Source organism: Aulonocara sp. 'chitande type north' Nkhata Bay, linkage group LG17 (genome assembly GCF_057382095.1).
Source record: "Aulonocara sp. 'chitande type north' Nkhata Bay isolate Kocher_YH1m ecotype deep benthic linkage group LG17, A_spYH_male_GT1.1, whole genome shotgun sequence".
NCBI lineage: Eukaryota > Metazoa > Chordata > Actinopteri > Cichliformes > Cichlidae > Aulonocara > Aulonocara sp. 'chitande type north' Nkhata Bay.
The window spans coordinates 26,656,583-26,673,639 of NC_141360.1; positions in this window are offsets into that span (position 1 = coordinate 26,656,583).

The window sequence follows — 17,057 nt, forward strand, 5'->3', positions numbered from 1 at the left end:
AAAGATTTGTATGTGTAAAAAAGATTTGTGTGTGTAAAAAAGATTTGTGTGTGCATAAAAAAGATTTGTATGTGTAAAAAAGATTTGTGTGTGTAAAAAAGATTTGTATGTGTAAAAAAGATTTGTATGTGTAAAAAAGATTTGTGTGTGCATAAAAAAGATTTGTATGTGTAAAAAAGATTTGTGTGTGCGTAAAAAAGATTTGTATGTGTAAAAAAGATTTGTGTGTGCATAAAAAAGATTTGTATGTGTAAAAAAGATTTGTGTGTGGACTTAGAAAAAAAAACCCCTGCAAGTTACAAGTACAGATTTTGACCCTATTTTTCTTCCTTTCATCTGATTGGTCAATGTCATGTCAATCACAAATGTAACAATCCAATCAGAGAACAGATGGGTTTGGCTGTCGGGAGGGGCGCTTTTTTGAACTGCAGGTCCTTGAAGGGTGACAATGACAATAAATACTTAAATGAAATGAAATGATACAGTTTGAAGCTGGAGGATCTCTATATAAATATCCGATAGCAGCTAGGTCCCCTAACTTTCAGTAGCTGTTGAAAGGAAAAAGTTGTGGTATATCAGTGGTTAGAAATACCATTATTACTTTAGGATTAGTTTAACACAAAGTCAGGGCTGACCCAGGACCATTGCTGTGAGTCACAGTGCGCAGCATAAAAGTCCTTTGTGTGTGTGTGTGTGTGTGTGTGTATATATATATATATATATATATATATATATATATATATATATATATATATAACATTCTGTTACTGTAACTTCTGTCGGTGCTGTGCTTTTGGAAACCGAATTTCCCAGAGGAACCCACCCGAGGGATTAATAAAATTCTATCTTATCTCTTATCTTATCTTATCTTTCACATCGGACGCAGGATGTGCTGCTAATGCTAACTGCTAACTAAAAGCAAAGGATCCAGAACTAGATGCACCTGCTCCTTGTCTTTTCTATCTCTGACTTTATGTCCTCTACAAGAGTTTCTGTTTTTTTTGCTGGTTCTTCAAATGTTCAATAAAAACATGTATGCTAATTCATAACGAAGAAAGCTTTGTAATGAAGATTGTCATTTCCAAAACACTGCCCGCCCCCACCCCGCGGTCCGCAGCGCTGTTGAAAAGGCTGTGGAAGTCCCTGTATTAAACACGTAGACCTGTGACACAAAAATCACCAAACTCGGACGACCACAGACTGTTTTCCTTCGTGGTGATGAAGGAAAATGCTGGGTTGGCATGTAAAAGGGCATTTATTCCCTTCAAAGACCTGCAGTTCAAAAAAAGCGCCCCTCCGATAGCCAAACCCATCTGTTCTCTGATTGGATTGTTACATTTGTGATTGACATGACATTGACCAATCAGATGAAAGGAAGAAAAATAGGGTCAAAATTCGCACTTGTAACTTGCAGGTTTTTTTTTTCTAAGTCCACACAAATCTTTTTTACGCACACACAAATCTTTTTTACACACACAAATCTTTTTTACACACACAAATCTTTTTTACGCACACACAAATCTTTTTTACCCACACACAAATCTTTTTTACGCACACACAAATCTTTTTTACACATGCAAATCTTTTTTACGCACACACAAATTCTTTTTACACACACAAATCTTTTTTACGCACACACAAATCTTTTTTACACACACAAATCTTTTTTACGCACACACAAATCTTTTTTACCCACACACAAATCTTTTTTACACATACAAATCTTTTTTATGCACACACAAATCTTTTTTACACATGCAAATCTTTTTTACGCACACACAAATCTTTTTTACACATACAAATCTTTTTTACGCACACACAAATTCTTTTTACACATACAAATCTTCTTTACGCACACACAAATCTTTTTTACACATACAAATCTTTTTTACAAGTACAAAATATTTATGACCACATTTTGAGCCCATACCTTTTATGCTGCGCACTGTGACTCACAGCAATGGTCCTGGGTCAGCCCTGACTTTGTGTTAAACTAATCCTAAAGTAATAATGGTATTTCTAACCACTGATATACCACAACCTTTTCCTTTCAACAGCTACTGAAAGTTAGGGGACCTAGCTGCTATCGGATATTTATATAGCGATCCTCCAGCTTCAAACTGTATCACCCTTCAAAGACCTGCAGTTCAAAAAAAGCGCCCCTCCGACAGCCAAACCCATCTGTTCTCTGATTGGATTGTTACATTTGTGATTGACATGACATTGACCAATCAGATGAAAGGAAGAAAAATAGGGTCAAAATCCGTACTTGTAACTTGCAGGGGTTTTTTTTTCTAAGTCCACACACAAATCTTTTTTACGCACACACAAATCTTTTTTACACATACAAATCTTTTTTACGCACACAAATCTTTTTTACACATACAAATCTTTTTTACACACACAAATCTTTTTTACACACACAAATCTTTTTTACGCACACACAAATCTTTTTTACACATACAAATCTTTTTTACAAGTACAAAATATTTATGACCACATTTTGAGCCCACAGGTCATAGCCTGTCAACGACATTGATTAGCTGAGTATATACGAATGTAAATCGCATTATTGGCTGGACTATGGGATAAGGTGGCATCGTTCTAATCCCATACGGGAGCAGCCAGTCACTCACTGACTAACACACTGCAAAAGATTATTGTTAAGGTTTTAATTTTAATTCAGGTTAGATTTTTTTTTGTGCGCAACACATATTTTCTGTGCGCAGAGACCGTGCCAGCAGTGCGCAATTGCGCACGTGCACAGCTTAGAGGGTAGTGATGGTGAAGGAAACGGTTTCCAAGGCCTAATCCGTGGATCGACTTCCTTCGAGGCGTGGACGTCTATCAGCAGAGAATGTACCTTCACCTATCAGCAGAGAATGTCCCTTAGTCTGTAACACAGTCAAATATATTCTCAAGCAATATTCAAGCATGCCATTCAGCGTGTTAGTACGAGCTCGGGAGCAGCTTGGGAGAACAAGAAAACAGAGACTGCTTCAGATTGTCTTCCCAAATTGACTCAACTTTATTCACAAGTATAACAGTTTATATAGAGGGTAAAATTCATGAGACAGCAGATTATCAGTTTAAACCAGTACAGACCAAGATAAGGCAGCGTCTTCCTGCCCATGGGTGAAGAAGCATCCTTTGTGTAGTTTATCAGTTCAGCTACAATTGTGATTATCTCAGCGACATATTTTCAAGGCACAAAACGAAGAGTTCTTTCATTAGTGAAATCTGAAACAAACCATTTGGCCTTCAACAGGCGTCTAAAAGATTAAGAAACTAATGTAGCTGAGGGAGTGATCTCTGTGGTATTTCAACCTTGTACCAGCCTGTGATTCTCACACATCAATTCTTGGGTCAAAGAGAAAAATAACTAAAACAAAGGGGCCTTATTGAATGACAGTTTTCCTGCATAATGTCACTATAAAACAATATCCAGTAAATGCTAACCGTAGTGCTAAAATACCTAACAGATGGGTCGGTCGCGAACGAAATGGCTCTTAGAGCCGGATCTTTGAAGTGAACGATGCGAGCCTTTCTTTCTCTTGCCCTCTCTTTCACTTTTTTTTTCGCTTTAAGCTGCAAGTCACCCTTGTGTTTGCGCTGAGCAGAGACGGCAAACAGAGCCTTGCGTTTGTGCCCCTCCCCCCTTTGCTCAGTGCTGAGCTGAGGGGGTGGGGCGGGGCGGTAGTTACACTCGCAACAGCAGTAGCACACAACAAGAGCAGGAGGGAGAGGGAAAGAAAGAGCCGGGAGCAACAAGAGACAACACCGTCACATTGGAAAGGTACAGTAAAGAAAATGAATGACACCAAGAAAAGAAGCAAAGTCTGGAACCATTTCAATCTTATTGACAAAACAAAGGCAGAGTGTAGAGTCTACAAGAAAAGGATATCATATAGAGCCGGCTCCACAAACAACATGCACAGGCACCTAAGAACTGTCCACCCATCAGTGCAATGGGAAGATAAAACGCAGTCAGTTGAGTGTGATATTAATATTTCTAAATGCCAACCCTTCCCTTAATTAAAGATCTGGGCGTTCCCCCCCCCTTTTCCATATTTTAGTTTATATTTAATTGTGTTGTGGTTTGCACTGTTTTGTGTTGTTTCACTTTAAATTTCTTTAAAAGGAAAAAGCTTAAAATTTAAGTAGTTGTAAGTTGAAATGTATGAAATGTAAATAGTTGGTTTTTGTATTTTATCATTTATTTATTACATTTTATGTGGAGTGAATAAATAAAAGTATATTTACAGTGGCCCCTAGAGACAAAGCACGTATAAACTCCAAAATGTACAAACTCTGGAGCACGTACAAATTCCAAAACACAACGAGAGTGCTCTAGGATGACATATATATATATATATATATATATATATATATATATATATATATATATATATATATATATATTTTATCCTTCAAGCTCGGGTCCTCTACCAGAGGCCTGGGAGCTTGAGGGTCCTGCGCAGTATCTTAGCTGTTCCCAGGACTGCGCTCTTCTGGACAGAGATCTCCGATGTTGTTCCCGGGATCTGCTGGAGCCACTCACCTAGCTTGGGAGTCACCGCACCTAGTGCTCCGATTACCACGGGGACCACTGTTACCTTCACCCTCCACATCTCTCGCCGTCATTGTGGATGTTGGGTATCGAATAATCCATAGGTCCCTCATTCTATTCATGTAGCCCCTTCTGCCAGGGTTACTTGCGTAGTAGCATTCCAACAACGTCCTGTCTTCGTCTCTTGCTCACCGATGCCTTCTTGTTCCAGTAGCCCACTTGTCGTCAGGGTGCCCTGGTTCCTCAACACCTGACGCGGACCTTGTTGATCCGTCCGACGTCCGAGCAACGTCCGGCGACGTCCGAGCCGGCATGCCTTCATATTTATCTGTCTCGCTCATGTCTGCGGTACATTATGTATATATATATATATATATATATATATATATATATATATATATATATATATATATATATTAGGGGTGCAACGATATTTGTATCGATATTGAACTGTTCGATACAGTGCTTTCGGTTCGGTACGCATATGTATCGAACAATACAACATTTGTAATTTATTTTATCAACTTTCCTTCTGACGATGCTGTCTGTGTTGAGCGCTCAGTGAATCTGCGTTCGACTACTCCGCCTAGGCTGCACTGTCGAGCGCAGATCCACTGAGCGCTCAACACAGACAGCATAGTCAGAAGGAAGAGCGCAGGGCAAGCTAGCAAGACAGAAGTTAAGCTCTCCTTGCAACAGGCAAATTGAACCTCATTCAGATCTGGCGTTTGGAATTATTTTGGTTTTCATGTGACGTATGACCCTGAAGGTAAGCGAGTCATGGACTAAAGTAAAACAGTATGTTGGATGTGCCATGCAATGCTCAATTACATTGGTGTGAACTAGTGTGTTAGCGCAGTTAGCTCGTTAACGTGTTGGCCGTCTAGCCCCATGCACGGGGCGATCGGCGGTAGCTCGTTAACGGAGATTTGCCGTGTTGTGGCGTTAAGGTCATTTCAACGAGATTAACCTGAAAGCACTAGTGGGAACACAACGAATATGACTGCACATTTACGCTGACATCATCCTAGTGCCAAGACAAGTGGAAGCAGACAAAAAAAAGCAAGCATGCTACTAACTTTAGCCGAGTCATTTAGACAGCTGTTAGCACATGATTCTCCTTATGCTGCTGAGAATATAGCCCAGAAGAAGCGGATAGTATAGCTTTTATTTTGGAAAGAGCCATTTCTCTGTAATAAACTCTCTTTTCCAAAGATGAGTGATTCCTCAATCAGATACAGGGCTTGCAATATCGCTAGCCCGACGTCCCGGAGCTAGCGATTTTTTTCAGTCGGGCTACCAAAATCTATCTCTTCCCTGCCCGTCGGGCTATTGTAGGAAAAATATATGTCAATGCTTTTGCATTCTTTCAGAAATGTAGCTGGGTAATTATGTCATTGGCATCGGTGAGCCACTGTCAATATGTGACATATTGAAGTCGCGTTTGAATTTGCGCTTGTTTTTTTGCTTTCACTTTGCAATCGTGCGAACTGTGTATAGAGAGCGACAGTACTGATTGGTGAGTGATGATAATTTGTGCACCAATTCCTCTGACATCGTCTTATTAATCGTTAGCTTACTATGCAAACATGACAAGTGAAATCTCCCGCAGCAAGCTTAAACATGTGAGAGGTTGATCGCGCAGAGAATCGCTGAGCTTATGTGAGTCCGTGTGTAAAAGCATTTCAGTTCTGCTGAGCCAAATAAGACAGGTCAGGGTGAAGAAGTGACAGCCAGAGAAAAGCTTACCACAAAACGGAGAAGTTATGACAAATCAGACTATAAGGCAAAAAGAAAGTGCAGCTTTATGGTTTCATGGACAAAAGAATTTCTGTGGCTGCAATATGATGAGCTAAATAACCAGGGCTGCACATAAGTGGTCCACAGGTGCGCATTCGCTGTCAAAATAAAAAACACGCACAAGGGTTAGGGTTAAATTTAAAAACTGTACTTTTGAGTTAAAATATATATTTATAATTTTAATAAATGACAAATTAAAAATGCATGAACATTTTTTTGTATCGAAAAAACATCGAACCGTGACACCAAAGTATCGAACCGAACCGTGAATTTTGTGTATCGTTGCACCCCTAATATATATATATATATATATATGGATATATATATATATATATATATATATATATGGATATATATATAGATATACACACACACACACACACACATATATATATATATATATATATATATATATATATATATATATATATATATATATATATATATATATATATATATATATATATATATATGAGTCTTTGTGTATTAATACAAAAACAATAGACATATGCATTCGATTGTGTAATTTAAGTGATCTAGGTAGCTCTGTTTTGGAAGTTCAGTTAACGCTAGAAATGTGTTTTGGAGTTTGTATGTGTTTCGTCTCTAGGGGCCCACATAACTACAAACATACATAAAGAAAACCATGTTTTTTACATCACTAATTCCTTTTGTGCATAATTTTATATTGTTGTTCATAATTAATTAATTAAAGCAACAAAACAACCTAAAGAGCCAGTTGGGAGCCAAAAGAGCTCTTTTTAGTGAGCCGAGCCGAAAGAGCCGGTTCTCTAAAAAGAGCCAGAAATCTTATCACTATTAGAGGGAACATTGGTGGTGACACCACATACACTCACCAGAAACCCAATTTTGTCTTCCAAACTGCTTTAAATATAATTGGCACAGTTTCTACAAGGTACTGGAAGCATTCATCACATGTTTTGATTAATATTGACATGCATTATCCTGCCGGAAGCAGCCATCAGAAGATTGGAACGCTGTTGACATAAAGGCACAGACATCCTCAGCAACAATGCTCTAAGCTGCCAGGTTTAAATGATGCTCACTAGTACTAGCACCAGTGATCCCAGCATGTGCAAGTCCTCCACAAATATCCTCCACACTATTACACCACTAACAAGAAACAATCTGAACCATTCATACAAGTCAGGATGGATCCATGCTTTCGTGTTGTTTACACTAAATTTTGACCCTACCATCTGACTGTTGCAGCAGAAATCTGGACTCATCAGACAAAGAAGTGACTATACATATGTCCACCCTTCCTTTCTATACCAAAGCACTCCGATTGAATACCAATAATGTTCTCACATATGGTAAATTTACACTTCATTCACACTTAAAATGTTACACATTTTGTTTATGGGAAATAACACAATATATGCCCAGCCAAAACATGACTCACTACTATTCTGATCAGGTTTGTGTTTCTGTAAAGAGGGCTTCTTTAGTCTCAGAATTAGAGATCAGTGAAAAAGCAATCTTAGTGATTATTATTGCATTTTACCTTTTATCCCTGCCTTGTTATTTACATCACAAGGCAGGGAGTTACTGAAATGTCAGAAAAAACAGAATATTAATTTTACTTCTAGATTTTGAGATTGAATTTAAATAAATATCATATAATCCAATCCTGACAAGTTTCATTTCATATTTGTGTTTTGTAGCAGCAGCACGATGGTGCAGAGGTTATTACAGTCACCTCACAGCAATAAAGTCGAGGTTATCTTCTCGAGCCCTTTATTCTCACAGTGCCTGGTAGGTTTCCTTCTCCAGGCCTTCCTGTTTCCTCCCCTAGAGTAATCTATGAATGTTGCAGTAAATTTTGTAGTTTGCTGTGGATGTGAGGCAGATAAAGCTTTGAGTGGTCAGTAAGAAAGCTCTATACAAATGTGAGCTCGTTTCTATGAATGGGTAGTAATAAAAAATAGTAATGGGTACCCCAATATTCACTTCTGGACCTCTTTAAAATGTCAATGTTTGTACTGTTACATTGAAGTACTAAATTGTTGCTACAGGTTTAAGACTGGTCTTTATAATACGCAAGCTACAAGGGTATTCCTTGTGCCAAAGGTACAAGGGCAGCAGCTTGTGCTGATCCAGTAACAAGTCATTGTTCCCTCTTAGGTTAGTCATCATATTTGATCCATGTACGTTTAACGGCTTATGGGGATATCATGAGTACAAAGCCAGCCAACTTAACGTCTGAATTTGGTCCTACTGCTGATTAACTGATAGTATTTCTGAGTGTTACCAAATGTGAGGTGGAAAACTGAGTGTACTGGGTGTTTTGCCGCTGAGGGCTTCACCATAGAGACCTTGATTTAATATCTGTTACGAAGCTTGTGTTTAATAATGGTCCTCAGTGGATTTTATGAGCTGAGTCCTCTACCTCACCAACATATGTCATAAACAATCCCCGCAGTGTGTCATCCAAATAAGAGATAATTCAACTTCAGTCGCCCGTCAATGTAATCAAGATGCGGGGCTGCAGTGGGAATATAGTGTTAATAAACGTGGTCTATACGGCACATCGCGATCATAGATCATTGGTTTGCTTGTTTGTTTCACTCTAACAGGTTGTTGGTCATGAAAAAAATTGTAGCTATGAATTTTAAGGAAGCAAAGAAAAACATTTTCTGATCCCACACATTAAATAGCTTTAAGTTACCTGTAAACCACAGAGGAAAGATGCTGTTGGTAAACAGCATCTGGATTCTTTGTAAGGTTACAGCATGAAGAGGTCACATACATGACGACAGCAACGTCCCACATGCACTCATTCATCTTCGCCTACAATGCACTCTTTGAGCAAGTTGACTTCAGACCAAGCAAACTGCATAAAAGCTTTTACTGCACTTAGACGCCATTTGTCTAGTAAACAGCTACTTCACAACACCGCATGGCAACAGAAGCTCACACACACAAACAAACACTAACGCAGAACAAATTTAGAGAATCAAATGTTTGTATGATCACCTAAAAATTATTCATTACACTATTAGTATTTCAATAATAATATGTTATAAGATTCTGAGATAGTCAGTCACTTTCATAAAAAAACAAAACAAAGACTTACCCAAGTGATAGACAAACAACTTTATTTGTTTAGGTGATCCAGGTGCTGCACAAAGGTACCTAGCCTTAACTAAACAGTAAGCTCAGAAGTTCACTGCATTTTCATGGCTTTAAACTGAGAATGAAACATCTAAAAGGTTAGGTTATTTTGTGTAACTGCTTCCAAAATAGGTCAGGAATAAACTTCCAAGGTGAATAATGTCTCAAAAACAATCAAATAAAGCAGTGTGACACTGTTAAGCTGCAAAATCTCTAAGGGAGCATGCTTGGGTGGATGTTACAGAGGGACTTTGACCTAGACATTTATAGTTTGATAGATAGCTTGATAGACCTTGATATATAATGACACAGTGTAATATGTCATGTTTTGAGGTTCATCTGTGGATGTATCGAATTAATTTCAAGGCCTACTAAGATTATGTTCTGATGTATAAAATCTCACAATTGACCTCCCATCCAAGAGGCTTCTTCGGTTCTATAACCAAATACGTAGTGGAGAGTCCCAGGTATTTAAAGCCAAGAGGGGGTTGTCACTTAAGAAGGCCAACAGACCCACTATTAATCATATGTCTCATCACACGAGCAAAGGTGTGAAAAAGGCATGTGTCACTAGCAACAGCGGTTTGCTTTATAGTAGTCAACAGTTTTCTTCACTCCCATTGGTGTTCCCCCTAATCGCTTGTTTACAAGTAGAAATAAGTTTATGTACCCAAACAGCTCTATTCTCCAACTGTTATTTCACTCATCTATTGCCACAGATAGCTGAATTTTATTGACATGGTTGCCACATTGCAGCTAGTCTCTGAGTCTAGAGCCAGAGACTGCATGATGTGGAACTCAACCCTACCCTGATCTCAAAATATGTCTATGCAAAATGTAATCATGTATGTTATGCAGGCTTTTGGTCCCTATAAGGAAGACAGGTCTCCATAATGTGACTTGAACAAATTTAGGTCCCCACAAAGCGAGTGATGCCTGGATGGAGACACAAAAATACACACACTTTTACAATGGGCATCCCAGACATCCACTGGGCAGGGAGGAGCTGTCTCCTAGCAACTGGTTTTCAGCTAAAGCATTTGGTCAACTAGCTTTTTCTGCAACAGAGTGCACTGGCACAACACTGTGGTGGGACTGATGAACTGACTTCAAGCTGAAGATTAACTCAACAAATATTATGGGGGAGAAAGAAAATCAACACTGTAACATTAGAATTAAACATTAAAAATAGCTTTTGGAAGACTGGATAAATTAGTGTGTTTGAACGACTTTTGTCTCACTCCCGGCAGTGAGGGAAAATTATCTCTGTGACTGCATCATAGCCCCGTCAAATTAATGCGGCACAGTAAAGCAAAGCACTTCATCATGTTGGACATAAATTCCCTGGCAGGACAGATTTACATTGATTGAGTACGTCCAGATGAGGGAAACACGCCCCTTTAGGTAATAAAGTGCCACAGTCAATCACCCATCAGACTCTCATCACAGCTGTATCCCTGCTGTTCGGCCCTATCAGATGGAATTCTCCGCAAGCTGTCCAGCAATATGTGGGCTTGTGCGAACTGAGAGGAATACAAAGCCCGAGAGAAAGGGTCACGACACAAACTTTGGTGATGGAAGTTGGTTGGTCAAATCCTGCACCAATTTTCTGCAAATGGAGACCAATTTTTACCAAGCAGTCAAACGTTCCCATATGGAAAATATATATATAAATCTTATAAAATTTGTATCTGTCTTGTGTGAAACTTGTATGAAAAGCATATAAGAGTGAAAACAGATATAAGATCCCTTGAAAAATTATATAATGAAACATGTATGTTTTGGATACTTACTAAAACAATGTATGAAAGTAATGAGAAAGTGGCCACTTTCATGAGTAAATCATGTAAGCCTTATATGATTTCGGCCACATCCTCTTCTTCAGCTGTACCTGTTTGCTGTGGTGTCCCCCAGGGATCTGTGTTAGGCCCTACCCTTTTCTCATTGTACATGCTTCCCTTAAGTGCTATCTTTGAGAAATACCACATTGCTTTTCACTATTATGCGGATGATATCCAGATCTATTTTGAGTTAAACGATGATCTTGCTCTGTCTTTGAATAGCTTTCGAGAATGCATGTGTGAGGTCAAGAAATGGCTTTTGGCAAATACTCTTATCCTTAATGATAAGAAAACCGAAATTATGATTTTTGGTAGTAATGCCCTTCGTGCCAAACTTCGGGATGCCTTTGGTTTTCTCACTAGTTCTTTCTCTGACACTGTTAGGAATCTGGGTGTCTTATTTGACAGCTCATTTAAACTTGATAAACAAGTGTCTGCTGTTGTCAGATCCAGTTTTTACCAGCTTCGCCTTATTTCTAAGACCAGGCACTATATCCCGTATAAAGACCTAGAAAAGCTCATCCACGCCTTTGTAACGTCAAGGCTTGATTACTGCAATTCACTTTATTGTGGTCTCCACTCTTCCCTTTTACATAGATTACAGACAGTTCAGAATGCTGCAGCACGCATTCTAACTAAAACCAAGAAGTTTGCCCACATTACTCCTGTCCTTGCTGATCTGCACTGGTTGCCTGTCAAATATCGTATTCAATTTAAAATTTTGTTGTTTACTTTTAAAATTACCAATAACACTGCACCAAGCTATCTTAAGGAACTTTTAAACCCATATGCTCCTGCTAGGGCTTTAAGGTCATCCTCACAGTTACTGTTGGTTCAGCCCAGATCTCGACTGAAATCTAGAGGTGATCGATCGTTTGCTCTAGTTGCACCGGAGCTGTGGAACAATCTCCCGATTGGCATCCGGGCGTCTGATTCTATTCATTCTTTTAAATCACGGCTAAAAACATATCTTTTTAAACTTGCCTTTTCTACCAGTTAAATGCTGGCTTGCTTGCAGTGACCTATTGACCTATTGTATTGTATTGTATTAAATTCTCTGCTATCTTTCCATTATTGGTGTCTTTTATCATGGTGGTACAGTCTTACCTTGCTATAACCTATGTGCTGCAGTTTACTCTTATTGGTGGCTTTTATCTGTGAACATAATCCGTTACTCTTATGTATTTGATGTTAATGTGTGAACTGTTTTATTTTTTATTGTTTTATGTAAAGCACTTTGGTATGCCCAAGGCTTTTAAATGTGCTCTATAAATAAAGATTGTTGTTGTTGTTGTATGATTTACTCATGAAAGTGGCCACTTTCATGAGTAATCACATATAAGTTTTTACTATTTCTTTTCCATATGGGTTTGGCTGCTCTCTCTACTATTATGATCCTTAGATTAGACCAGCACTGTGCTATTTGTCGTGTTTAAAGTAGTTAACATTTTTAAAAGTCAGTCTTTCCAAGTCAAAAAAGCCAAATATATGCTAGGTTAATAAAAGTGGGCCACTGATGTAAAAGCTCATTCATGTGGAGCAACAAGCCACTAGGTAAGATAAAGATATAAAATCTCTGACTTTATCTTTATAGCATCGCCATGTTGTTTTCTTGGAGACTGCTAAGTTATGATCCAACGTCTACTTAGCAGGGTGCATCAATAAAACTGAGGAAAAAACAGTCTTCCCATTGAAACTTTTTTTGTGATTTCCTGCCCCTATGGAGAGGCCACCCAGGCACATGAGATATTAATCGAAAGCCCAGGATGTCCTCTATTTAGTACAACAGGAGCAGTGTTGGGGAGTAACGGAATACATGCACCGCCGTTACGTATTTAAAATACAAAATATGAGTAACTGTATTCCGTTACAGTTACCGTTTAAAAGGGTGGTATTTAGAATACAGTTACTTTGTTGAAATAAATGGATTACACGGCGGTATTTTCCTGTTTCATATTGCGGCGGGTCAGGACTGTTTGGGTGCGTTACGGTTGCCATGGTGACACGCACTCTCTGCGACTGTGTGTTTCCTGGGTGAGAGAGCACTTTTTTGTTGTTGTTGTGCTAAGCTAATAGGCCTAAAGAATGTAGCCTTATGGCAGTGTAGTCCGTGCTGCAGGGAGAATGGACCGCCATACCCGTTATGTGTCTGTGAGCGCGAGGAGGGAGAAAAATGTGAGTGGAAAAGTACGAGCTGTCACCAAGGAGAAACAATAATAACCACATGTATTCTCAGTGTTGGGAAGGTTACTTTTAAAATGTATTCCACTACAGATTACAGAATACATGCCCCAAAATGTATTTCGCAATGTATTCCGTTACGTTACTCAATGAGAGTAACGTATTCTGAATACTTTGGATTACTTAATATATTATCATGCTTTTTACAACTGCATGAATGTTCTGTTGCTGTGTGATTTATTACTATTACTGAAGGTCCGCGGCTCCAAACCGTAGTAAAGGGACCTCTGGCTAATACGTGGGTTCCGTGTCGGGCTCGTAGCCGAAAAATAGAGACAGAGAGAGGCGTTGAAAGGCTGCTCCAACGGAACTTATTGTTTTCGGAGGAAAACACGAACACAGTGTACAGTCGAGTCTTAATAGCTTTCTTACAACTGGGCTCGTCAGGCACTCTTCTTGGCTGCAGTAGTTATTATTGTTTCTGCTCGGTGACAGCTCGTACTTTTCCACTCACATTTTTCTCCCTCCTCGCGCTCACAGACACATAACGGGTATGGCAGCAGTGTTGCCAACTCCTCAGTAAGGAAAATCGCTATTGGCTGTCCTAAAAGTTGCTATTAGTCGCTAAATGACGTCATCGCCTAATTTGCATAATTGGTCATGCTAATCTAATTGTAACCTATGTTGTTGGAGAGAGAAATATAACATCGTGTAAGAGACATAAAGTGAGTAAAAAACGTCCTAAATGCATTTAGAGTTTATTTAGAACTACAAATTAAATTTCTTTTAGCAATTATTGTTTTTTTTTAATGTCACAATTCCATCCTTGCTCCTTTACCCGGTCTTGGACCGGCAAAAGTAACCCGAAATAGGCACTCTGGTGGAGTTACTTTGTGTGTGTGTTGTAGTTTTAAACCTTGTGATCCACAAAACAGCATAAGAGTAAAAGAGTAAAAGAAGAACTGACTGCGTTACAGCACCCGCTGCTTGTTGAGAGTAAAAGCAATACGCGCTTTCACATCTTTTTTTAGAGACCTTTTTTAGAAAAAAAGTCGCTAAGGGGTCTGAAAACTCGCTAAATATAGCGACAAAGTCGCTAAGTTGGCAACACTGTATGGCAGTCCATTCTCCCTGCAGCACAGACTACACTGCCATAAGGCTACATTCTTTAGGCCTATTAGCTTAGCACAACAACAACAACAACAAAAAAGCACTCTCTCACCCAGGAAACACACAGTCACAGAGAAAGTGTGTCACCATGGCAACCGTAACGCTGCCGCCTGGAACAACAGAACATAGCTGTCAAACAAAACCCAAACAGTCCTGACCCGCCACAATATGAAACAGGAAAATACCACCGTGTAATCCATTTATTTCAACAAAGTAACTGTATTCTAAATACCACCTTTTTAAACGGTAACTGTAACGGAATACAGTTACTCATATTTTGTATTTTAAATACGTAACGGCGGTACATGTATTCCGTTACTCCCCAACACTGTGTATTCTGTAATCTGTAGTGGAATACATTTTAAAAGTAACCTTCTCAACACTGATTAGGAGTAGTAGGGTAGCTCAAATAACCCACAAAATATAGAGCAAAAACAAATGTCCATTACAGAGGACAAAATGAATAGGCTCGTTCTCAGAGGGATATAGAGCAGAATTCCTAAGTAGTCCTAAGTAACACACTAATAAAATACTAAAATTTCACACACTAAAACTGAAGTGCAAGATGTCTTTCTTTATGGATTTTATGCAAAAACCTTCCCAGAAAGCTATGTTATTTGTCTGATATTTAAATTGAAAAAATTCCCAAAGATACCAAAACAAAACCCACAGTGTACAGGTCCATTCAGTGATTTGAATTAGCTTGGCTGAGGCCTGGCACATATTAATATTAATTGATTGATAATGACTGATTCATTTTTGGAGTCAGCCATAATTTAGTCATTTTTGCCTTAATCGTGTGAAAGCAGATGGTTTGCTTCTTTTCTAGCAATTAAATCTCCTTTCGTCAGGAGGTGTGGAACCTGTTGAGATTCCGAACACAGTGTTCAGAGTTAGTTGGGTGTAATTCAGAGTGAAAGAACATCCCTGTTGTTAGAGATCCATTCATGAGCGCCAGAACTCTCGACTCCCCCTCTCTTTCTGTATGCGTCTCGCTCTCTCTCTGTCTGTTTACAGCAGTTCAGGCCTGTGTGATTTACCTGGATATATAAAGCAAGTCATGAGTGCCAGCAGCGCAGACACCTTCAGCTGAGACGGTTTTCTTCTGCTGGGTTGGACTGCAGAGAGAGGGAGGGTGAGATATCCTGCAATAGTCATCAATCACCGTGATATCCTGTGTCTACTGCCATCGAGATGAATGCTGTAAGAGGGCCCTCATGTGTCTATATCCCCAACAAGACTTCAACCTTCCTTCAGTGGCCAGTTCACAGATTACTTGGGTCGTGTTTTTTTTGCGGTGCATTGTTGTTCTGCTCTATGTGGCAGGCATTTATCAGCCTATCCAAACAACAAATAAATAAATAAATAAAGAGACCTGCATTAATAAATTTGTTGTTTTAAAGATGTGTGCTACCTTTACGACATCTGCTTAAAAGTCTTCACATGTATTCATATTTTGAACTGTGTATACAATATGATTTTCTTTCACTTTACAGCATATAGTCCAATCCTGGTTTTGGTTTAAAAGCTTTTCATTTTACTAAATTTGTCAAATTTTAAATTCCTTTTATCTCCAAAGTCAGAGGCTGGAGTTGGCGACGTCACCCCCAAGTTTAGTACATTCAAGTTGCAGCAGGCAGAAAAACGGGTGATCCTAAGGATCAAGTTAGAGCTGTCTTTGCCAATATCTGCAGTGAAATGAAAAACATGGGTGCATGTTTGGACAGATTCTGGTTGATGCTCTGTGTATGGCTTCTTCATGGAGACACTAATACACAACAGCGGGTCTACATTTTTACTTATTGTTTCCACTTGCCACTCCCATCTTGGATTGCAAAGTCAATCTGAAAGGGAGATCCAGATAAAAACTGCGACTGGGAGCTTGAGATTTCTGACTTCCCTCTTTAAATGGAATCTGGCAAATGGCATACATGACACAAACATATTTCTATGTGAAGTTGTGGAGCTGTAATGCTCTCAGCTTAATTATTTTGACCAACATAATAATTAGCTTATCTGTTACAGATCACATCTATAGTGAGGAAAGACTAACTGTAAATCAACGCTTTTGGCACCACAAGGTTGATCAAATTATATGCACAGAAATGAATACTGCATCTGTACTAAAAGGTAGCTTAAGTAGTTTTGTTTGTATAGCCAGATTTCATCTATTCCTTTGTGAAAACATAGCTCATCAAAGTACTTCCAGACTGTTTTTATTGCAGTGTTTTACAGCCATGGTGTCTCACAGTCCACATTGTAAGAGATGGATTGTAATTACAGTTTTACCCACCCTGAGTCAATGTCTGCTGAATTCAAATGAGCTTTGATGAGCAATGTATTCTATTGCCATGAAG